Source organism: Schistocerca gregaria, chromosome 2 (assembly GCF_023897955.1).
Source record: "Schistocerca gregaria isolate iqSchGreg1 chromosome 2, iqSchGreg1.2, whole genome shotgun sequence".
Lineage (NCBI taxonomy): Eukaryota > Metazoa > Arthropoda > Insecta > Orthoptera > Acrididae > Schistocerca > Schistocerca gregaria.
Genome location: NC_064921.1, coordinates 888,034,762 through 888,059,640, shown reverse-complemented (window position 1 = coordinate 888,059,640; position 24,879 = coordinate 888,034,762). Strand labels below are relative to the sequence as shown.

The following is a 24,879-nucleotide window of genomic DNA, read 5'->3' as shown; positions in this document are numbered from 1 at the left end:
CTTACTTAGCTTTATGGCAAGGTGCTCCATTGTGCATAAACACAAAGTTATTGTTGGGAAATAATTCCTTCACCTGAGATAAAAGCCTCTTTTCCTAAATTTTGCTATACTGAGTCTTATTCATAGTTCCTTCCACAATGTAGAGGCAGCCAGTACCCTTTGCTGACATGACACCCCACCCCATAACAGACTTTGGATGTTCCACAATTTGCACTATACAAAACTCAGAAATACAAAACTTAGAAAACTTTTCCTCAACCATGCTTCAGATGTGCTGTCTACTTTCTTCATGTATGGAGAATATAGACTAGTCAGAAAAGCAGACCTGAAAGGGGGGAGGGCAGTTTAATCATGAAAAGTCCACGATATCAGATGTTATATGCTCATATGAACAGAAGGAAAAAAAGGAGATTTCTCCGTGTCTGTTTTCAATATTTTGTTGAAAACAAACATTCAACTTTCAAAATAAATTTTCACATAAAGGTTCTCAATTGGTTTAAATAAAGTTTATTTGCCTAGCTCAAGTCCTATTCAAACTGATTTCTAGCTCCATGAATCCATTTAAATCTCTTTGCTCTCATTGCAGGGGTAAGTTCTGCTTTTTTTGTGTGGATGACTAGGTGAAAGCCCTGCAATAGTATGCTTTCTGCAGCTTGTAGAGGTACAAACATTGACTCCAAAGTTCTCCAGAACCTTGTTGAAATCTTGACTGGTAGCTGATCTGTTGTTTTTTCACCATCTGAACAAGTTTACATTGAGTTCTAGGGGACAGTTGGCTCTTGCATCCACAGTTCTCTTGATGTGCAGGACTGAATTTAATGCCCTCTTTCACTGCCTGGCAAACGGAGAGTACAGATTTTTGTGAAATTTGTAACCTGCTTGCTATTTCTCACTGCGAGTACTGTTTTTCGTAAAGTAAATGTTTGATAATAGTAACTTTTCTTGGTGACAGATTGCTTTTTGGACCCAAGTCCAACAAATATCTGACAAATGAAAGAATTATCGATAATAAAGACAATATTTATATTTTATGGCTAAAATTCAAGCAGAGATACTCATAAATTATTGTTTGATTATACATTAAACATAAGAAGTATGTCCCAGCAAAATTAAACTGTCTCCAAAACAGCTGCAAACAAGCAATCTCTGCCTCAACAATAACAGTTGACTAACAGGGAGTGCTGCCGACATTGTTATTGGTACAGTACTGCCATATAGATATAATTGAGTGAAAATGTCAAAATCAGATGATTGAATAATTCTAGAGTGAAAGACATTAGAAAACATCAATCTTTTTATTTTGTGTCTAATATTTTTCACACATCTGTATACTAAAAAACTGCAGGCTCCACTGGAAGGTTGGCACCACACAAAGAACTGTCAGAGTTGGATGCACATACCTTCCTATTTACAGACTTTGATCCTCTGCTGTCGAAGTATATACACTGGTTTCATTAATTATACACCTTATTTCTGCCACAATAAACAATAGACAACGTGGCTCTCGCAGATCCCATAGCACAATGCACCCATCGTTTCCCCAGTGTAGAGGTCATAAAACAAACTGCCATGAAACTGAAGATTAACTTGTCCTTGTGCCAATATGCTGAGAGCCTCTTGATGTTTAAGAAGATATTTATATTAAAGACTCTTTGTAACACTTTCTCTGCATATGGTCATTCTTTCCTGTTGATCTTCCAGTCTGTCCCCCAATTCTTACGGATACTGCTGAATTAAGTCAGTGGTTAGCTTCTTTCTCTTTAACCGCCTTCTCTGTTAATATTATATCAGCAGTAAGACACTTCTAACGGTGCTTCTTCCATGTGTGGAAGTCTTTTGACCAGTATTTTATTATGATATTTTGTTCTCTATACACATCAAGAATCTGAAAGCAAGAGCTCTTAAAACACTGAACTTCGTAGTGCCTTAATCACATCTCATGGGGAGCTGGCATCTGCTCACATGTTAAAAGTTTTTTTATTATCGATATGTGTACTAATCGATTAAGCCTTTGTATTTGGAAATTGCAAGTTATGTTTACTGAGATAGGATTAGGCTGGCTTCATATGCTTACATAACGAACCATATATCCAGTTTCTATGGCCTTACTTTAAAGCCACCTCTTTCTGTTCAACAGCTGCTTATGTTTCAAATCGTAGTCACCTTTATAAGGTCCATCTGTTCCACTGTTATTAATCCTATACTGATTCTCTCATACACACTAGAACTGGTCGTCATAGCTCATTTAGAAGGGGGGGAAAAGAAGAAAATTGGAATCATCTCCAACATCAAACATGATACCACTTGGTTTGAGCCAACTTAGTTTGTATCTAGAGCATTTGTGAACTAGTTTGCCATTTGGATGTTTAAGAAGCCTAGATTCTTTATTGGCTTGCTGGTGTGCAGAAGTAGTGTATCCCATTGCACTTTTGTAAATAAGTTGTATAAAATATTTCAAATAAGAACCATAATTATGTAGCAGTACAAGTAAATGAATCTGTGTAGGAGCACTATACTGCCAATAGCTCATGGTTTGGATGATCATGTTCTCAAAAGGTTTACAAGCTTTATGAATTGTGTGTTAAGCAGAGAAACTAGTCCCGAAGGTCCAAACTCCCATACGTGTTAACTGTAGTAGCAGTGTGCTGTATCGTTTTATTGGATGCCCGGAACTATAGGAATTAGGTGAAATTAAGCTATGGCAGTCAGTGTGTCCTGAAGAAATGTTGTGGCACAACATGCCATCATCTTGGTGACATGGGGGAAACAAGTTGTTAGAAGTGAGAAATACTAACTTGTAGTTCATAAAATCTGCAAACTAGTCATCACAAACGTTGCTCCTGCCGCCTTAGATGAAATGGTGGGTTCGGTAACTAGTCTCTGAATAACGCATTGCCCTATTACTTAGGAGTTATTCAGTCTAGACTAACAATAAATATGAAATGCTTATGGTACATAAGTTAGTGTGTTGCCTTTTTAAAGGGGACCTTTATAAGTGATCAGTCATAATTTTTTTATGTAGTCACTTTAATCCATTTGTTCCACTTAAAGTGTCCTTTTTTTGTACAAAGCCTTTCCTAAGTGTTAAACTTATTGTATGCTTGTGTGTGTGAAAGAGCTACAGAAACTTCTTTTTAAAAAAATCTTAAGCGCTAATAAATGAATCCATATTTCCTCTAAGTATTTTAGTGTGTTTGTTGGTATATTAAACATAAAGTGGTTATATTTTGCAGTTTCTGCCAATTATGTTTTTGCAGTCAGAAATCTAGCTTTTACTTACAACTGAAATGTAAATAACATTAGAATTCAGCCTCGTAATATCTAACATAAGGACTTAATCTCTGTACATATGCAAGAGGTTTACTAGCTACAGATGAAAATGAAAACTGCAGTATTGTAACTATATCTTCCTGCTGAATGGAATTTACTTAGTTTGTACTGCAAATAATTTATTTTTGCTTAAGCCATATCACATAAAAACATATAAAACCATTGACATCGTCAATCTAACTTGTTGCTCCCAAGCAGATAACCTGACATATCATACAAAATTGTACACTACTGGCCATTAAAATTGCTACACCAAGAAGAAATGCAGATGATAAACGGGTATTCATTGGACAAATATATTATACTAGAACTGACATGTGATTACACTTTCACGCGATTTGGATGCATAGATCTTGAGAAATCAGTACCCAGAACAACCACCTCTGGCCGTAATAACGGCCTTGATACGCCTGGGCATTGAGTCAAAGCAAGCTTGGATGGCGTGCACAGGTACAGCTTCCCATGCAGCTTCAACACAATATCAGAGTTCATCAACAGTAGTGACTAACGTATTGTGACGAGCCAGTTGCTTGCCAACCATTGACCAGACGTTTTCATTTGGTGAGAGATCTGGAGAATGTGCTGGCCAGGACAGCAGTCAAACATTTTCTGTATCCAGAAATGCCTGTACAGGACATGCAACATGCGGTCGTGCATTATCTAGCTGAAATGTAGGGTTTTGCGGGGATTGAATGAAGGGTAGAGCAACGGGTCGTAACATATCTGAAATGTAACGTCCACTATTCAAACTGCCATCGATGCGAACAAGGGGTGACCGAGACGTGTAACCAATGGCTCCCCATACCATTATGCCGGGTGATACACCAGTATGGCGATGACGAATACACGCTTCCAATGTGCGTTCACCACGATGCCGCCAAACATAGATACGACCATCATGATGACTTAAACAGAACCTGGATTCATCCGAAAAAAAGACTTTTTGCCATTCGCGCATCCATCATAGAGTACACCATTGCAGGCGCTTCTGTCTGTGATGCAGCGTCAAGGGTAACCGCAGCCATGGTCTCCGAGCTGATAGTCCATGCTGCTGCAAACGTCGTCGAACTGTTCCTGCAGATGGTTGTTGTCTTGCAAATGGCCCCATCTGTTGAGACAGGGATCGAGACGTAGCTGCACGATCCATTACAGCCATGTGGATAAGATGCCTATCATCTCGACTGCTAGTGATACAAGGCCATTGGGATCCAGCATGGCGTTCTGTATTACCCTCCTGAACCCACCGATTCCATATTCTGCTTACAGTCATTGGATCTCGATTAACGTGAGCTGCAATGTCACAATACGATGAACCGCAATTGTGATAGGCTATAATCCGACCTTTATCAAAGTCAGAAACGTGATAGTACGCATTTCTCCTCCTTACCTGAGGCATCACAGCAACGTTTCTCCAGGCAAAGCCGGGCAACTGCTGTTTGTGTATGAGAAATCGGTTGGAAACTTGCCTCGTGTCAGCACGTTGTAGGTGTCGCCACCGGTGCCAACCTTGTGTGAATGCTCTGAAAAGCTAATCATTTGCATATCACAGCATCATCTTCCTATCAGTTAAATTTCACTTTCTGTTAAGTTTGTTCAACATGATGTTTAGAACCCAGGGAGACAATCCTGTTGACAATGTTGTTCATTAGCTCCCTCACAATGCCTGCATATTTTAATGCAAGATTTTACTCATCAAGAACAGTGAAGTGTGAATGTGGCTTACATAATATACGATGTTGATACAAATTTGGTCTTTGGCCTTGCTAAGATAGCTAATGATTATTTAGTTGTATTAATAACATAAGACAAAAGGTGAAAAGGTTCCCATCCAACATGAGCAACAGGTATAGGACCAGTAGAAAAGAAGCATGAGAGAGGTACCCCCCCCCCCTTTTTTTTTGCCCCCCCAAATTCAGTAATTTTTCAAACGTACTTAATTTCCCTCGGTCAGTTCACCAAACAATTATTGTCTTTCACGTCATCTTTCTTCCAGTATGTCCAAAGAAACAAACATTTTCAATACAACAGGGCCCATTTCCACATACTTCTGGTCTCATTATCATAATTTATACATGTTTCATGTAATGTGACTGGTTGTCAATTTTATATGTACTTTTTTGGTAATTCTTCATTAGGTGAGTTAACATGAAGCAATGTCCTTTTTTACGATGTCATTGCTGTTTATTCCATATCCAGATAATGTTTCATGAAATTCATTACATCATTGGTGTATGCCTAGAAAATAATGGCAGCATTAAAAGTAATTGCTCACCATATAACAGAAGTCATCTGACACATAAACCAGATTGAAAATGAGGTTGAACTTTGTCAATAAAATTTTCTTCTTCAGAGCTAAAAACACACACACACACACACACACACACACACACACACACACACACACACACACACACACAGTTTTGGCTACAGTGTAATGTTGTTTTATTTTGTGTGTTTCTTACAAACTAATGCCTAAAGTTGAACTTTAATTTGCAAATTATAGATCATACAGTTGCAGTCTTACTCAATAGCCTTGAGACCCTTATGTTTACATTAGTGAGCTTTGTTGAAAAACAAATGAAGGAAACATTTTGTTGTTGTAGTAATAAGGCACTGGTGCATAACAGTTGCTTCTTCAGTTGTTATATTATTTGCGTATTGAGTTCTTACTATTTCAGAAAGTTGATTAATTTATTATATTTGTGAACAGCATAAAGAAAAGTAAAGTCTAAGGTTTTTGGAGAGCGATATTTACAGCTTGGGGTAAGATCCATTTCTATGAATGTTCATTCACGTCTCAGCTGCAAAATGTTCTGTTTACTATAGATTATCAATTTATGTGTCTGTTATTGACATCTTGGGAGCTGTGACAAATAAATACTTTATTCCAGAAATCAAACAATGGAAAATCCAGGATGGAATGTAACAGTATTATGAGAAGGAAAGTTGCTATTCACCATATAGCAATGATGCTTAGTCTCAGATAGGCACATCACACACACACACACACACACACACACACACACACACACACACACACACACACACGAGACTGTAGTCTCAGGCAACTAAAACCACACTGTGACCAGCAGCACCAGTGCATGATGGGAGTGGTGACTAGGTGTGGGTAAGGAGGGGGCTGGGGCAGGGAGGGAGAGTGATGTATGGTGGTGGTGGTGGTGGTGGTGGTGGTGGTGGTGGTGGCAGACACTGAAGTGCTGCAGGTTAGATGTAGGGCAGGAGAGAGGTGGGGAGGGGGGGGGGACAGGGGTAGTGGAAAAGGAGATATATAAAAAGACTAGGTGTGGTGGTGGAATGACAGCTGTGTAGTGCTGGAAGGGGCTGGATGGGTGAGGACAGTGACTAACAAAGGTGGGGTCAGGAGGGTTATGGGAACGTAGGATGTATTGCGGGGAAAGTTCCCACCTGCGCAATTCAGAAAAGCTGGTGTTGGTGGGAAGGATCCATATGGCACAGGCTGTGAAGCAGTAGAAATATTGATCAATAAGTCATTCTGTACTAACTACAACTAGCCTTCCACTTTCTTTTGTTGTTGCAATATGCAGATGGTGAACTCAGTGCTTCTTTTTTATATATTTTTCTGTAGTTGGTTCAGCATTGTATAGCTGCATCATTTTATCATGACTCACTGTAGTAATATAGGTGAATCTCTCTCAGTTCATGCAGCTTCCTATACTCTAAGCTCTGCAACACTCCCATTATTTCATCCATGCATCATAGCAGTTAGCTTAAATAATCACCCTGTTGTATGATGTTTGCCACTGTAGTGTATCTTCATTATAAATACAAATATGATGGCATAGAAAAAAAGATATATGGGGATGATCTAAGGGATGACTTCCAAATTGATTTTTATCTTTCTCCTCCTTGGAATTCGGACATTTAATATTAAACACTTTTTGTACTTTGTATTATTCATTGGTGTATTCTCTGTTTAATAGGAGTGATCTAAGTTAAAATACAGGAGCAACATTCGTTTTCTAGTTGTTTATTATGAAGATTTAAGAGAAACAACCATGTACTCCTGTGAGCAAGACGGTTGCTGTTGCCTTCAAACAAGGTCTCCTCTTCACACCTCCCCCCTGCCCTGTCCCCCGTTTGTGAATATTTGTCATTAACTTTATTATGATAAATTCAGAGTGTCAACAAATGTTGATTACTTATAGTTCCTTGTGCCCTGGCTGTAAATTTATTTTCGACAGTTTCATAGCTTTTATATTTTCTCATTGTTTTATTACTGTTATTAGCTTTACACATTACCATATATTACCTTTTTGTTTTTATGTTATAGATCTCATTATCCTGTACTGCTACCAATGTTGCCTCATTTAGTTGTTTCACTCCCCCCCCCCCCCCCCCTCCCCCCCCCCCCTCTCTCTCTCTCTCTCTCTCTCTCTCTCTCTCTCTCTCTCTCTCTCTCTCTCTCTCTCTCTCTCTCTCCAGTAACATGGCGTGCAAAGATCCACATCCATTATTCAAAAGTGAAACATTGCAAGGTATAATTGTTCAAACTTGTTCAGAGTGTGAAAATTTCTGTTGTATAAAAACACACTGACAGTAGAACCATGTCAGTATGGGGTTTTCCTTCCCTGTTTACACGAATACACATTGAGTCTTCACCTGTATTTAAACAGTGTGTGTCCAGTTCTTCCTCTCAAATATGAATGCTTGTGTTCACTTACCATAAACCGTTCAATGAAAATGTTAGATGGTTGTCACTTATTTCATATAGCCAGCTTCCATTTTCTGTATCATCACTACATATTAGACATTTTCGCCATCTAAGACTTTATTGTTGATCCAGTACTCCATTTATCAAAGTTGTTAGTGAAATGACACAATTTCAGAGATTTCACTGGTCTAATATAGAAGTGCTTTTATGTATATAGATTGAAGCGGCGAGTGAAAATTTTTGCCAAGGCCGGGAACTGAACCTGGGTCTTTTGCTTGCTATGCAGATGCGCTAGCCACTAAGCCACCTTGGCACAGCAGATAGCACAACCGCACAGCAGCTGTAGTGGAAGTAAGAATTTGGATGAAGGAGGAATGGATGCCAGGGTAATCCGTGCAGTTGTGCAAACCACTGTGCCAAGGTGGCTTAGTGGCTAGAGCCATGTGCACAGTAAGCAGGAGACCCAGGTTTGATTCCCAGCCTTGGTACAAATTTTCACTTCAGTCTGTATACATAGAAGTTCGTAGTTACTTCATGAGTGCAAATCATGTTTTTCATTGTTATATCAAATTGGTGCTGTTAGCATCAATATTGAAGTCACAAATATAAAATTTGCTTTGAAGTAAACAAGTTATTAGGAAGCGTACAGTACACATTGATGATTTAGTAATAGCATTTATGAACAAAGCTTAGTCAGAAACTGGAATGGACTGGAACAGTACAGTAACCATCTTCAAAGTTTTGAGACTTCGTCTTGGTTGTTATTGTATCTTGACATATTTTTAAAGTAATCTTCCTTATTGCTGTGCACTCAATGAAATGATCGTATGGCATTGTTGTCTGGGAGGCCCCATTTGGGGGGAGTTCGGCCCCCAAATTGCAAGTTCTTTTTAGGTGACGCCACATCGGTGACTTGTGTGCATTGCTACATCTATTCAAACCACTTGCTGAAGGCTTCATAATACTTCTGTTTCTGCAGACACAAATCGACGACCTTAGTTTGGCGAACAGGAAGAAGTCATAAAGATAACTGCAACTATAGGGTGGGTGAGACAGTGTCTGGTCCCAAGACTTCTCATTGAAGTACTTAATTTTTTATGTCCAGTAAGCAAACTTTTTTTAGGACTCATCCATAGCTGAGGTCTCTTCTAAAGGGTTGGACAAATAAAAGCCTCCCGGAAAACATAATTCCAAGGGATAAAGAAACACAGTAGATGAAAAGAAATACAGTACTAACCTGACAATAACAGATGTTGAAAGAAACGACTATTGTTTTCTTGGCACTTTTGGGTCCTGGTCAGCAAGTTGCTAAAGGCGAAACTAAGCTGGACTGCTGGAATTGCTGCAGTCTCATCCAAAATGTTCTGGAGGGTTGTTGCGATACCCCTTAGACTTGAGGGCTTCCCACACAAAGTAATCACAAACGGACAGATCAGGCGACCTTGGTGGCAAGCTAGGACCGCAACTAAACTGACCTCTGCTAACAACTCTATTAGGCGTGAAGATTACATAAATAGGCTCAGAAGGTTAGCAAGTTGTGGGGTGGCTGCACCATCGTGTTGGAAGTAACTGTAGATCTTTTCCTTTGCTGTTCGTTAAGATACATTCGTGTCCAATTGTATCCATTCATCCGGGCCACTTTTATTTGCCGCACCCTGAACATCGTAAAGACTCACTGTCAAATGTTTTGTAGCCTCTATCTGTGGTATGTATCTTCACGGCGTACACTATACTGAGACTGAGCGAGGTGGCGCAGTGGTTAGCATACTGGACTCGCATTCGGGAGGACGACGGTTCAATCCCGTCTCCAGCCATCCTGATTTAGGTTTTCCGTGATTTCCCTAAATCGTTTCAGGCAAATGCCGGGATGGTTCCTTTGAAAGGGCACGGCCGATTTCCTTCCCAATCCTTCCCTAACCCAAGCTTGCGCTCCGTCTCTAATGACCTCGTTGTCGACGGGACGTTAAACACTAACCACAACCAACAACACTATACTGACCTGTTTGAGTAGGGAGCTGAAGCTGAAGGCTTCTGTCTCTCATACTAGCAGATGATGAAACAGCCATAAAGTAAAGCAAGGTATCCTAGAAAATTTAAACTGCTTCAGATGTACACAGCTGTGTGTTGGACTGAGCATATGGAGGGAATGGCCCCCTCATGCAGACAAGGCCTGGGGTACCTCTCACTGTGGTTCCCGACACAGTGAACTATTCCATGTACTTGGGTTTGTATAACATACTACTAGGTCAGCCGGCTCACTTTCAGCTTAGTTGACACAGATTTCACACTAGTGTTACATCGCTAATAGAATTATGACCTAGAGAACGCCCTGATAAAAGCACCACCTTCCTAAAAATTAAGGGATTTTTGACTACATTATTTATTCCCCTAAAAACCAATGCATATCTGCCTGTTAAAGTATCATTTATCTACCAACTTTTTGTGGTACTAAATTACAGAAAGTGGACATGCTATCAAGTGTTTTATTCCGTAAATATTTGAAGATTTAAGCATCATAGGATTCAATGCTGTCATTAGTCTGAGATTTTTCTCCTCATCTGTGTGTTTCTTGCTTTCTTTTATGGTTTAACAGTTCAGCTATAAGAGCATGCTTATTACGTGCAGTTAGTAATCTACAACTACATACATATTCCATAAGCCATGATATGGTGCTTGCTGGAGGGTACCTTGTGCCACTATTAGTAATTTCCTTTCCTGTTCTAGTCACAAATAGATCAAGGGAAAAACAGCTCTTTGTATGCCTCCATACAAGCTCAAATTTCTTGTACCTTTGTGGTCCTTATGTGGTATATATGTTTATGGTAGTTTGCTGAATGGAACTGAAAGTTGTGCAGTGGGATGTGAGGTGTGGAAAATATGATGGGGGTCTTGTTTATATGAGGAACCTTCTATTTGATGTAGATTCAGTTTTTGTTTGATATGGATTCTATGTGATAGTGTGTATTTGTTACCTGTGTTTCTGTGAAGTCTGCAGTTAGTATTACAATTCTCACCTAATGACAGATTTGATTTCAATGAAGAACATCACAGTTCCTGGCTATAAAAAGCTTGATTTATGATGTTATCACAGTGTGATTGATAGACAAAATATTTTCAGATTTCCAGTCAGATTGATAGTTCCATATTTATTAATGAGCATATTTAATGACCATAATCATATTCTATAGTGTGTGTGTGTGTGTGTGTGTGTGTTTGTGTTTGTGTTTGTGTTTGTTTGTGTTTGTGTTTGTGTTTGTGTGTGTGTGTGTGTGTGTGTGTGTGTGTGTGTGTGTGTGTGTGTGTTAAATTCCTTCATGATAAGGCCGACAAAATGCACTTTTAAATTTGACTCGTCTTTCCAAGAGCAGAGCGTAAGCAGAAATTGTGTATGTGTAAACATTAGACAGGAGATAGTCCCAAGAGTAATAACTTTCAAACATCCCACAAAGCATATGTACTTTGTACTGACTGGATGAAATTCGTAATGCCTTTTCACAACTGTGTTTTACTTTGGTTCTTTTGGATTCTCTCACTCTCTTTTAAATGTCTTGAAAAGTATTTCATGGAGGACACTACATTTGCCTAGTGCACCTGCCCAAATGATATATTCCTCTACATAATGGTTTTTCAGTGTGTGAGTTGGAACAAGAAACTTGTGAAATACACTTGCATCTACCTTCTGAATCTCTTAAGTTTTGCTGTCAGCTCATCAGATACATGACTTAAACCTTTAATTTAAATGTATTTTTTTCTGTCAGATCTTGTCTAGTTAATGGAAAACATCTCTTGCAGTAAATTTCTGTGTTGGGTATCAGCATTAGCGTGTAAGGAATTTTGAGGTAATCACTTCCTTCATTACACATTGTTTTTGTTGTTCGGTACAGAACAGTTGCAGATATATGAAGTAAATAGAGACCATTGTTTCATTATCCATTATTTGCAAATATATTATGTGACCAAAATTAAAAAAGACAAAGTGGTCAACAATCATTTATTTTCACTTTCTTGTTCATCATTTCTCTTTTAAATTAGTCTTAGACATTATTTTATATTGTGGAAAGGATTTTCAAAGTGGTTGCTTTGATGATCCATTACTATGCAGTGATAAAAAAAAAAAATGCCACAATGGTTTGTACTAAATGTTGGCCAGTGTTCAGGAGTTGATTTTATGACGATGGATGACACCTGTTTTATGCATTTCTGTATTGTTGGAGATTGATGCTATAATTTTGTTCATTGTCAAGGTATTAGTGTCCTCTATATCTAAATATGAAAATTGAAAAATCGAAATTTTATGTCATACTAGTTGGGTGTGAAAACCTGATTAGCAGCAAATTTGGAGTTTACCCAGCAGCAGCTTGAGAAATGTTTCATGCATTAACTAAATGCAATTCGTAGTGAGCTTAGGAAAGAGAAGATAAAAAATATAAAAATGTAACAGATACATACATACTACATTATTCAGAGAAGTTCTTCCATATTTGTTTTATCTTTTTGTACATATTTCTTTTCTCTTCTACAATCACCAAAGAATGGTACTTTAGTACTTACAAAGATCAAAATTTATTAAAGTCTTCTTATATTCATTTTTTGTTGATCATTCCCCATCAGCCAAAGCTTATACTGTTGGGTCACTTTATTTTGCTGTGATACTCTTACAGCTTTCATTTATTATTTTCTTCTTAAAATGTGACATTCTGTTTTCATATCTGATATTCAAAATGTTTTTCATAGCCCACATGATTTTACTTCTTGTTGATTTTTGAAAAATTCCTCTCCCACCATTTGGGAGTATTTCACAAAAGTAATCACAATATATATGCTCTCCATTTCTGTTATTTAGTGGGATTATTTTGTTTTGCATTAATTGCTTAGCTCACAGAAAACAACTGCTGGAAATTTGGAAATTCTCTCCCAGCTAATTTGTTTCTTGTGTCAGATAAAACTGTTTGTCAAGTGATTGCTTAGTGTATGTGATGATTACCAGACTGTGAACAGCACCAAGTTTCATGAATACTGTATATATTTTTGAATTTAGTATGTGTTGTTATTCGTGATAGATCCACTAACAACAATTTTAAGCATTGAGAGTGCAGAAGTTAGTTAAAGATGTACATGTTTCCCATATTTATTGAAAAACTTGCTTATTGATCACACCTCACACCTACCTTAATTCCACTTCCATAATAGCCGAGAGGAGAATACATTAGATGTGCATGGGAAAGAATAAGCCACACTCTGATACCTTGCCTCCAACTTATACTCTCATACTTAATATTGTGCAGTTGTAATTTCATTTGTGTTTGAATTGACTGTTTGCATTACGAAGTCAACAATCCTGTGTAGATAAAATTACAATGGAAGAGACTACTATAAAATACATGTTTTGTACCAATAAAGTAACGTAGTGAATTTGTGGGGATAGTGATGTAAGGAGTTTGTTAGTTTTGACTGATTGATAGTGTAACATTTACTCCACTAGCAATGCTGTCCGCTCAGCCTGCTTGTGATTCGTTGGTTGGCTTAGAGCCTGCTGGTGTAAACATCTTCAGGATTTTACTCATTTCCAGGTGATCTCTAGCTACTATAGTTTAAGGATCTCATTTATTGCGTGGTTTATTTGTGACAACATTTAAGATAGCAAATGTTTAATTACTTAATATTAAATATTTTATTTTAGGCAGATAATGCATATAGTTATGTTAATTACGTGCTTTTAGGATTTCTGAAACACTTTCTGGCAAGCAGCACCAGTGGAGGAATCTATCTCGGTATACGTAATTATCACTATGAACTTGTTTTTGAAATAATTCCCAAAAACTATTCACTGTGTGTTTAAATGTCTTAATGCTTCTTTGTTATATTGTTTGAAAGTTGAGCACAAAATATAAAATGATTTATTGTTGTTGGCATGAAGTGCCTAAATTAACTGTATGTAATGAGTAAACTGTTAAAAATGGTTTCATCCTGCACAAAAGGTAAATGATGACCTATTAAAACCAGTTCACTCTGTGTGAAAATAGCAGTGAATTGTGTGCAAGTGTAAAAAAACTGTTTGTGTTGCCACAGTTGTGGCCAACATAAAATTTCAAGTACCATCATATCAAAAGTTTTATTTTGTGCTTGAATTTAATTTGATAAATTTTCTTTGTGACTGTTATGGCACTGTTTCAAAATGTTCACATAATTCTCGAAGATAAACTGATACAGGAAATATTAAAAAATTAAGAGTTTTAATCTCTACTGAAATGAAAGCAAAATTAGAGGAAAATAATTGTCCATTTTATAATTCCATTTATGATTCCTGCATCTCTTGCAAAGTACCTTAATTTCTCAACCATAAGGTTGTGCCATGTACAAATTTGATTTAATATCCTCCTGCGTTAAGAGTTTTATTAAACTTTTCCTGGGACCTCTTAATAGTAGGACACTGTGTAGTATCTGCTACTGGAGTTTCTGGAGCATTTAAATAACTTTCTTGCAGTCACTAAACGTGACTATGCCACAACATGCTCCATTTCATTAGATATTTTCTATCTCTTCTATGAAACCAAACTGGTAAGGCCCCCAGACTGATAAGCAGTACCCAAGAATCTGTTGAATGAGCGTTTTGTGAGCCACTGCTTTCGTGGATGAATAACATTTCCTTCACATTCTGCGAATAGCTTCTTCTGGTAATTACTGGTACCAGTGATTTATCATTTATAGTGTAAGGGAACAGTAATGGACCCCCTTGCTTATTTATGTGCAGTATAATACATTTCTTTACTTTTATGGTCACATTCAACTGCCAGATTCTGTACGAATTGTTGAACCTTTGCAGATCCTCTTTCATTTCACTGCAGTCTTCTGAGGTTTCAACTTTCCTATAGACAACAGCAATGGTTCACAAATAGCCTCCCAGAATTTCCAATGTTATCCACTAGACAATTTATGTATTACGCATATAGTAAACAGTACCAACCCTATAACACACTCGGATTACTCTTGAAATTACTTTTACACTTGTTGATTTAGTCCCCTGAAAAACAAGGTGACGAGTGCTATGTACTAGGAGACCCTGAATCCAGTCATAAATGTTGTCCACTATTTGGTTCACCAAACTACTGTGCAGAACTGTTTCGAATTCCTCCTGGAAGCAGAGGATCACAGCATCAACCTCGCTACTGTTGTTTGTTGTGCTCTGTTTCTCGAGGATAGACAGAGCAAGCTGAGTTTTGGAAAGTGTCTGGCTGTGAAATACTTGGTATTTACAGTTTACAAGTCATTTTCATTCTCCAGAAATGTTATGATGCAAGAGCATAAAACATGTTCTTCAGTTCTGCAACAGATCAGTATTAATCTATAATTATGTGCATCTGTCAGATGACCCTTTTTGGAAGCAGGAATGAATTTTGCCTCTTTCAGTAGCCTAGTACTCTTTGTTATTCCAGCGAATTACAACAAACAGCTTCTAGAAGGGGAGCAAGTTCTTATGCATAATTTCTATTCCGCAACCACTTATCTCAATATCTGCCATTTGAGAGTTTGTGCAATGACCAAAAAGGACAAATCATATCACACTTTACCTCAGTGAAGCATTTTTGAAAGACTGAATTCAGTATTTGACCACCTCTATGTCATCTGTTTTGGCACCAGTATGATCACTGAGAGACTAGATTATTTTGACTGGCTTTTGACGTAATCTAAGGGCAACACTTCTTAAAATCTGTGGTCAGTTCAGTTAGCAAAATTGTACTTTTGGATTCATTGAATGCTTCTTGCATTGCATTTTGTTATTGCTAATTCTTGACATGGCTTAAATCTGTGAGGCAGCTCTCTTTGTTTTCGTAGCAACTTTGTAAAAGGGCTCGATCAACAGTAGGTCTTTCCCATACCTCACAATCATCCATTTGTGCTCCATGTCTTCATTCCCAGCACTAAATATTTGATCTGACAGATTGGCTGCTCTGTAATTTGTTTTACATCATCAAATAAAAATGTTTTCTACCTTAAGACTCCTTATAACACCTGTAGTAATTGATGCTATAACAATCTCATGATCACTGATGCCCTTTTTATGTTAAATGATTCAAAAAGTTTGTATATGTTAGTCACTGAGGGCTTTAAGATGTTACAATCACGACTTAGTTCTCTAAGTCCGTCAAACATTTTTCAGAAATAAATGTTCAGAACAATCTCTCACTAATCTGTGTTCTTGACAATAGTTTTAATGATGTGACTGTCACCTTCTTTTGCTGACAGATTAAAGTGTCACCCTATTACAGTCATCTGATCAGGAAACTTATCCATCATATTCTCCAGGATTTCTCTAAAGTAATCTACCATTGCAGGTTCTACAGCAGCTGGTATAGAAAAGCACCTGATTATCATGTTTGACCTGTCATTAATGCTTACCATCAGCCAGATTATTTTACTATATATTTAGGTGGCCCTACACTTCTCCAACCAATAGCATATGCCGAGAACGCCACATCCAAAATTGTCACACAATACTTTGAGACACGGTTAGACCTTCCGCTTTTCTCCAGACTACAGGGTCACAATCATTGAATATACATGTGTGATGCTACAGATAGTGATCCATGCTTACATCCTGCGAACTGTGTAAAAGAACTGAGGATGACATCAGAATCTAGATGGCAAGCATCATTTGTACCAACATGAGCTATGATTTGCAGCCAGTTGCAAGTAGTATTTTACTCATTATTAAAGGTTCCACCTTTTATGCAAAACACCTTTTTTTTTTTTTTTTTTTTTTTTTTTTCCCAAACATGTTTTGGCCTCTCTGCGCCATCATCAGTGGGTTTTGTTTATTGAAAAACTGTAAGAAGAGTGTGTGTTTTAGGTTGTAACTGGTCTAACAAACTGAAGCCGAAAGACATATACATTATGACAGCTGGTCATCTGCAAACCAAACATTGTAAATGTGAATTTTATCTGCAAGTTAACACATCACTTTTTTTAATGTGATATTGGTGTGGCAAAAGTTTTGCATATATGCTTATTAATGTAATGTATTTGATTTTTTAAAAATGTTTTGTGTGTATATTTGTTAATGTAAAATAACAAGTATATACACAAAAAATTTTGACATAGCAAAATCTCATTTTTTTAATGAAAAGCTGTCTTAATTCACAGATAAAATTAACATTTACGTCATTTGGCTTGCAGATGACAAGTTATCAGTGCAGGACACCAAACAGATGGTTCTGCAAAATCATATAACATACAATCAAAGTATGGACAAAAACTTCCTGTAGTCCTCATTTTGTTAGGCTGCTTACAACATAAAATATGTTGATTTCTACAGTTTTTCAGTAAACATAACACACTGATGATGGCACAGAGGTGATGAAACATGTTTGGAACACAAGAAAAAACAGTGTTTTGCATAAAAGCCGGAACCTGTATCCAATAAATTTAACAACAAACATAGGAAAAAAAGTCCAAAAGACAAATACAGGCATATAGTGTGTTCAGTAGCTGCCAATAATCTCTCTTTCCCATCTTCTACAACACCACTTTGTGAACATTTGAAGTACACATTGCCCTTCATTTGTGATGTGCCAGTTATTTCTCTAAAGGGCTCCATTACCCATCTAACATTGATGCTCCCAATTACAAGTGTGTCCACTCTGTGCTTGTGTGGACTTGATATGAAAATCTACCTTGGCCAACATATGAAGCATGCTGTGCTGGTTAAGATGTGTTATCAGCATAGGGCAGCACTTAGTACCTACCGAGAGAATGTAAGCGGACAACTGTGCTCTCTGATTTTGGATTCTCCTTCTGCTCTGAGAAAAGAAATACACTATTCACTCAGCAAGTGAGGACAAATTTCTTACCTTGCTCATTGGTATGTGGTGCAATGTTGGAGATATCAGCAACACTAGAGTGTCACAACTTTCGCTAAAGTGTTCAAACATTGCTGCAACTTGAGCTGTGGCCTGAAGCCTGTTGATCTTGTTTGTGGCTACTACCTTTTTCCAGACAATGGCCAATTCCCCTCATGTCCACACTCACAAACACCACAGTCCCTCTCCATGTCTCGTTATACAAAACCATATAATAATAATACAAAGATGTGTCAACCAAAGTAGTCAGAAAATGAGAAGTGCAAAAGATAGAAAAAATAAGCAATGGAACACCCCAATGGTGATTCTATAAATGGCATAAATCTCAGCTATGGTGTCGGTGGTGAAGACGATACTGCTAATCCCTGTCAGGAAAAACCACAAGCTCCAGTGTTAGTTCAGACACACTAAACACAGCTGAACTTCACACAAGCCACATGCATATATCAGTAGGCTGCTTAACAACACTCAGACTGTCCTATTGTGGTGCTGTTGATAGCAGAAATCTATACAATTAAAATTATGAAACACACAAAATACAAACAAGGAAAATAGTTATTGTTGTCAATTGTAGTAACAACCCTCATCAGTAAATGAGCCCTGCTTTGAAGATAACCAGTATGATCAATCACGTAAGCGAAATATAGAAGTCAGAGGTTGGGGAATAAAAAGCACCAAACTTCTGTTGGCACGAAGAATGTGAAGAAGTGTAGCTTGAGTGCAGTAGTGAAGTTTGTAAGACCGTCATGACAAAACTGCTTGTATATCATTTCTAACTTTGTTTGGCTGGTAAATGTGTGAAGAACATCATGCACACTGCTAGCAAATATCAGATAAGTGGAACAGAGTGGAGACTTCGTTTTGAAACCATTAACTCACTAATAAAGTTCAGGGACAAGGCAGTTCTTTTGTCGTCTTTTTGATTTTTGGAGACACATTGAAGTACGACAAGTCAAATGATTTGCATAAACGCACAGACTTTCTTGTCCTTCTGATGCTTATGGAAAGGAATGGTCCTTGGCATTTGGAAAATAATGGTTGGTTGTTACCATAGCCATTCAGTTTGTGCACTAACAGAATTAAGAGGAAAAAAGACATAAACCATTCATCAATACAAAAGTTATGGTTTGTACTTGAATAGTTGCACAGAGAGAGATTAACCTGACTTAAGATAGTTAAGATGATATGGGAATTCACCAGAATAATAATTTATTTCTATAATAATGGTATTAAGAGAAATGTGCTAGAGAAAAATCAAAAATGAAACCTTGGGTTTCCCTTGGCATAGCATTCCAATGGAAATGTTATGTAATTTCTTATGGGAACGTGTTTTTCATATTTAGGGTCTAACTTAGACTGATGTCTCTCATAAGAGGAGGAAGTCACTTTGTAAGAAAAAGTTATCAAATTTTTAGGCAGTTTTAGTTTACTTCTCACTTTTAATCTATTTAAAATTTTTGAAAACATTATCAGCAATCTTATATTAATATGATAATTTATAAAAAAAGTCTTGATCGCAAATTTCTTTTAATTGCAGTGACCGGTTTCAATCCTTAGGGATCATATTCAGACTCCAGAACGGCAGGTGGACTTCCATGAAGAAAGATGCGCCGACCCACGACACTGAACTGACTGCTCCCTGCACCAGTTTAGCATTGCGGGGCGGCGCAGCTTGCTCCATGGAAGTCCACCTGCTATTCTGGAGTCTGAAGATGATCCTTAAGGATTGAAACAGGTCACTCTGATTAAAAGAAATTTGTGATTAAGACTTGTTTTTTAATTATCATTAATCTATTTCTCCATTTATTGCTTAAGGATGACATTATGTTCCTACCTTCCAGTCTCCTGTCTTCTTACATTTTTAATCATTATCAACAACACTTACACAACTTGACATGCACTTTGTTACTTGCTCAGGACGCTTACACTTCAGATATTTAACATGCAAGCCACAGTGGTATGTATTGTGTATCACTTGAACTGCTTACCACCTTCACTCATCCCAAACTGATTCCAATTACATTCCCTCTAAAAATCACTTCATGCTTCATTTCACTATTAGCCTATAATAGTGATGTAAAGCACTCAGTAATTGTGAAACAACTCATTCACAGAAGACTGCATTCTACGAGGGTGGTTTGAAAAGTTCTCTGAGTCGAATAGAAAAAAAGTACTTACATCATTGAAACTTTTTTAATTTCTCCTTGTAGATTAATGCACTTGGTACAACAATGTTCCAGTGCCTTGATGCCATCTCAAAAATGAGTTTCCTCCAGGCGTGCAAAATAGTTGTCAACTCCGGTTATCAATTCTTCGTTTGAAGTGAATCTTCGACCACCAAGAAAAATTTTCAGTTTTGGGAAGAGACGGAAGTCTGACGGAGCTGTATCAGGTGAATAAAGACGGGTGTGGCAATAATTCATACATTAGTTCATGTAATTTTGCCATGTCGACAGCACATGTGCGGGCGTGCATTGTCTTGTTGGAAGATGACTTTCTTCCTTGCTAAACCAGACCTTTTTTCACATATCTTTTGTTGCAATTTGTCCAGGAAGTTAACATAATATTCTCTAGTAAATGTTTGCCCAGTTGGGAGATAATCTACAAACAGAATCCCCTTTGCAACCCAGAACACTGATGCCGTGACCTTTCTCGCCAAAGGAATTGTCTTTGCTTTCGTTGGTGGTGCAGAATCAGGATGTTCCCACTGCTTTGACTGTTGTTTTGTCTCTGGGGTATAGTATTGAATCCAATTTTCATCTGTGGTCACAGTCTTGTTAGTTTCTCCTTAAATTGGCCAAACATTGTTCAGATATGTCCATTCTCATGCATTTGTGATCCATCGTCAAGAGTCGTGGCACCCATCTTGCAGGTAATTTTTTCATTTCTAATTCTTCAGTTAAAATGTGATATACCATTTCAGATGACATCTGGCAAGTGTAAGCAATTTCACACACTTTCAATCAGCGATCCTCCAAGACCATTTTGTGCACTTTTGTAATGAGTTCTGGAGTAGTAACACATCTTGGTCAACCACTGGGCAGATCATCATCCAAGCTCTCCCAACCAAATTTAAATTCATTTGTCCTATTGGCAACAATGGAATATGAAGAGCATTCCCCCAGTGTAATCTGGAAATCGGCATGAATGTCCTTTGATTTCATACCTTTCTTTACAAAGTAGTTAATTACTGCTCAAATCACGATTCCCCCCCCCCCCCCCCATCTTTGCAAATCACTACACAGGAACAACAACAGACCCATGTTACCACCACAGTTCTCTTCTAAGATCACTGACATGGCACGTGTTTAAAGACAACAGCCCAATGAATATCGCATGGACAACTTGTTGCGCTATCGCTGACATCTTTTGGTGATTCCGAGAGCTTTTAAAGCCACCCTTGTAAATATTGCTCCCTTCATGAAATATGATGAAGGTTATTTTATGGGTTGTGGACATTTATGTAATAAAAGCTTCACATTTTCTCATTAGCACCGAAAAATTAAAATTGAGTCGATAGACGCCTTTCATCACTACTGCGAAAATTAGCAATGCAAAGCTAACTTTTTGTATAATGTGTTGTTAAGCAGTTCATAACCGTAGAAAAGAAGTTGAGCATCTTGGCTTAGCTGTTGATCTTGTTCCTGTTTATATCAAGCTTGCACATATTGTATTTGTCCCTCATTCCGGAAGATTGAGGTAGATGTTGCATGGAAAATCTCTCTTCATACTGAGTCCATAAAGTACATTGTTTATTATGTTGAACAAGTTTCATCTTTCTTGAAGTAATTACCTGGAGAACATATAGTAAAAAAGTGTACAGTTTTGTGGCAACAGACATCTTTAACTTTAGAAAATCCAGTAGGGAATAATAAAAATATTATGAAAAGGATAGATTATTACTAATCATATAGTGGAGATGTTGAGTCAGAGATAGGCACAACAAAAAGACAGTCAAACAAGTAAGCTTTCAGCCAAAGAGCTGTGTTGGGGAGGGGGGGGGGGCTAGAGTTTAATTTGGAAGAAGGCATTTTGACCAGAAGCTTACTTGTCAGTCTTTCTGTTGCACCTTTCTGTGGCTCAACATCTCCGCTACACAGTGAGAAGCCATCTATCCTTTTCATAATACCAAAGTACTGTAACTTTAGCCTGAAGTAAAACTACATCAACACTTTCTCATGCATGTTAATATTGTGAGATAACAGGTTTGGCAGTAAATGAAAACCGAAATTAATTCCCTTCTTAAATCTTCATTGAGGTTAGCTGTCTGTCAGTATGGTCCAGAATTATTGAGCCCACGATGATGTTGTGTTTGCTCCCGTGATAAATCTCACTACTGCTTTAGCCAGTTGCATTCAGGAGCCTCAGAATTTTTGTTAAAAGAATTATTTGAACAGGTTCCTCCTTGAAAGTTTTTTAGTGGCAGTTTAACAAAGTTACAACTTATTCCCTCACTTGTCACAGTAGTTCACTTTGAGACTGCAGTACTATTGTATTTTGCCATAGTTAGTGTGAATATTATGTTGAGTGCCGTGGTATCTAATGATTACACATTTTCTACTTTTGCCTTTTGTACTGGGCACATTGAAGACAGTATAAACAAAATCTGTTCTAATTTTGTTAATCATTAGACAGGATGACAGGTGGAATGCTGTGAGTGTTTATGTCCATTGTGCTGACCTCGTAATACATTGTAGCAAGATTTAATCAGGGGTACATACTTAAGTGAATCACAGAAAAGCTGTTTGAAGTATCTTTAAAACTGCGCCATTTTGCTGTAGATTTGTTACAGAATGAAATAAAAATTAACAAGCATCTGGTTAAATGTTAGAGTGAGAAATATGATATTTAGTAACCATGATGCTCTTCCATACTACAAAAGTACTCTCGAGTGCTTTGATCTATTTGTTGGAACAACAGAATTTTTAAAGTAATGTCTGCATTGCCAGAAAGTGTGATCAGAATCCTAATATATATTTACAAATAAATCATTTGGGGTAGTTCTGCTATTTTATTGCAGCAGATTAGGCATGGAAAATAACTACTATGACATCATATCCAGCGCAATTGTGTGGGGACAATTTCATCTTCATTGTATCCCCTTATCCCCACAAATGGTGTGTTAATGAAAGGATTCATTTAGAGGTATTTATATTTTTTCAAGCAGGATTTGTATATCATAGTTAACTTTGATTCTCACACATAAACACATTAAAAAATGCATGTGTTTTTGTGTATTAAATGACTGCAAAACTTGGCAATGAAAAACTGTTATTTTGCTATTTTTTACATAAATAAAAAATAAATATGATTATAAATATATAAACAGTTTCCAGTTAGTAATGTGTTCATTCATAAATTCAGCTGTAAAAATATAGAGAAGTTATCCCACTTTATTTTGTGATTCATTGCTGAAGTAAAAATTTGATTTGAAACATAATGAATTTTATTGCCTTGTTGCTGCAGTTACATGTTATAGTTGATTATTAAGTTTGAGATGGTGTAATGTTTTGACAGTAATAATAAGCAACTTAATAAGTGAGACAAACAGTAAACTTGTAACTGGACTGACCATACATGCAAGGCATAGGTATTTTAGTGAAGTGACACTGCACTAATCTCTGTCTTATGATTGGTGATACTGAATACTCAGAATACAGTTGTTTGTTAGCTGAATTTAAAGTGTTCTTTTACACTTGAATGTTGCTTGATATTACATGCATGCACACGTGGTAATGATAATTGTACTTCATTTGCAGTTAGCTCAGGATCCCTAAATTGAGTAATTTGATTATTCAATTACTCAGTATTTTACTGCCATGTAATGGTGTAAAATGCACATTCACAAAACTTCAGATGTCTACAGTGAATAATTGCAGCAATATTCTTATTTCCAAAGTAAATATTGTGCTTCTGTCAGTTCCTTGCACCATCTTGAACCAAGTGTGCTGATAAATATAAGAAATTGTGATATCTATGACTAAAAGCTGTAATATTACTTCTTTCAGTCACATAAAAAGGGTATGCTGTCTACAGTGTACTCAAGAAGCAGTGTCAATGTCCTTGCAAGCAGGAGTACAGAGCTGTATCTGATTGAACATCTTGGTCTCTCACTGTGTCTGCACAACCTGGCGATGTTCTGTTTGGAAATGTTCCTCTTGGAATCTTCAAGATGTCATCCCAAATGCAAGGTGATCTTTATTTATAAGCATCCTTCTTTTGTTATTGCTACTGGCTCTGAAAATTAAAAATCACATTCCCCTAGTGTCCAGTCATTTACATTAACTGGTTTATATGAATTTGTATGATTAATAAATTGTGGTTAACTGAATGTATTACATCACTACTCACTTTCAGTAAATGACAGCATTATCTTTGTAATCATTGTAATAGTTCATCATTCATCATGCATTTGTGTATGTTACTGTGAAGTGAGTAGTGTCTTGATATGGAGGCAGCAAATGTAATTTTGTTACTCCCAAGTAAAATGTGATAATATCAAATGAGCAGAAAATATGCAACAAGCAGACCACCATATTGCTGGAACTGCTGTAATTTGCTGCATGACTACAGCTTCTTTTATCATTGTTTTGATGCCACCTGGATATCCATTTTGATAAGGTATGTTTGAAGCATCTTTAATGTTTTAGAATGAAATTACTTTTTATACAAATGATGATTCATAGTGATGAGTTACAAGAATTGTAAAATTATGTTATGGAAAGGAAATAAATTCTTGAACATCAGTAGTATTCTTTTTATTGTTGGAATCTTGTTATTTCTTTCATTTGAAACCCATGATTCTTTTATCACCAGACAGGATTAAAATTTCAGTAATATCTGTCAAACCAACAGTCAGATGTGGTCAATAAGATGTGTACATAATGTTTATCTCTCATGTGGGTCAGTTGTTATTTGGCATGCCCTCAAAATAATCCTCTCTGTTTTGTTTTAAGGGAGATGACATGATGATATTATAAATACGAAGGTTGTGTGGAT

The 24,879-nt window shown here is 37.1% G+C and overlaps 1 protein-coding gene across 1 annotated transcript in view; it reads left to right on the top strand.

Annotated features, from left to right (window-relative positions):
• Positions 1 to 24,626, top strand: part of LOC126335328 (luc7-like protein 3) — a 142,610-nt gene extending 117,984 nt beyond the window's left edge. Inside the window, exon 9 of the mRNA XM_049998484.1 lies at positions 23,889 to 24,626. The gene's annotated coding sequence lies outside the window, so the exon portion shown is untranslated. The remainder of the gene's footprint in view (positions 1 to 23,888) is intronic.
• Positions 24,627 to 24,879: the final 253 nt, after the last annotated feature.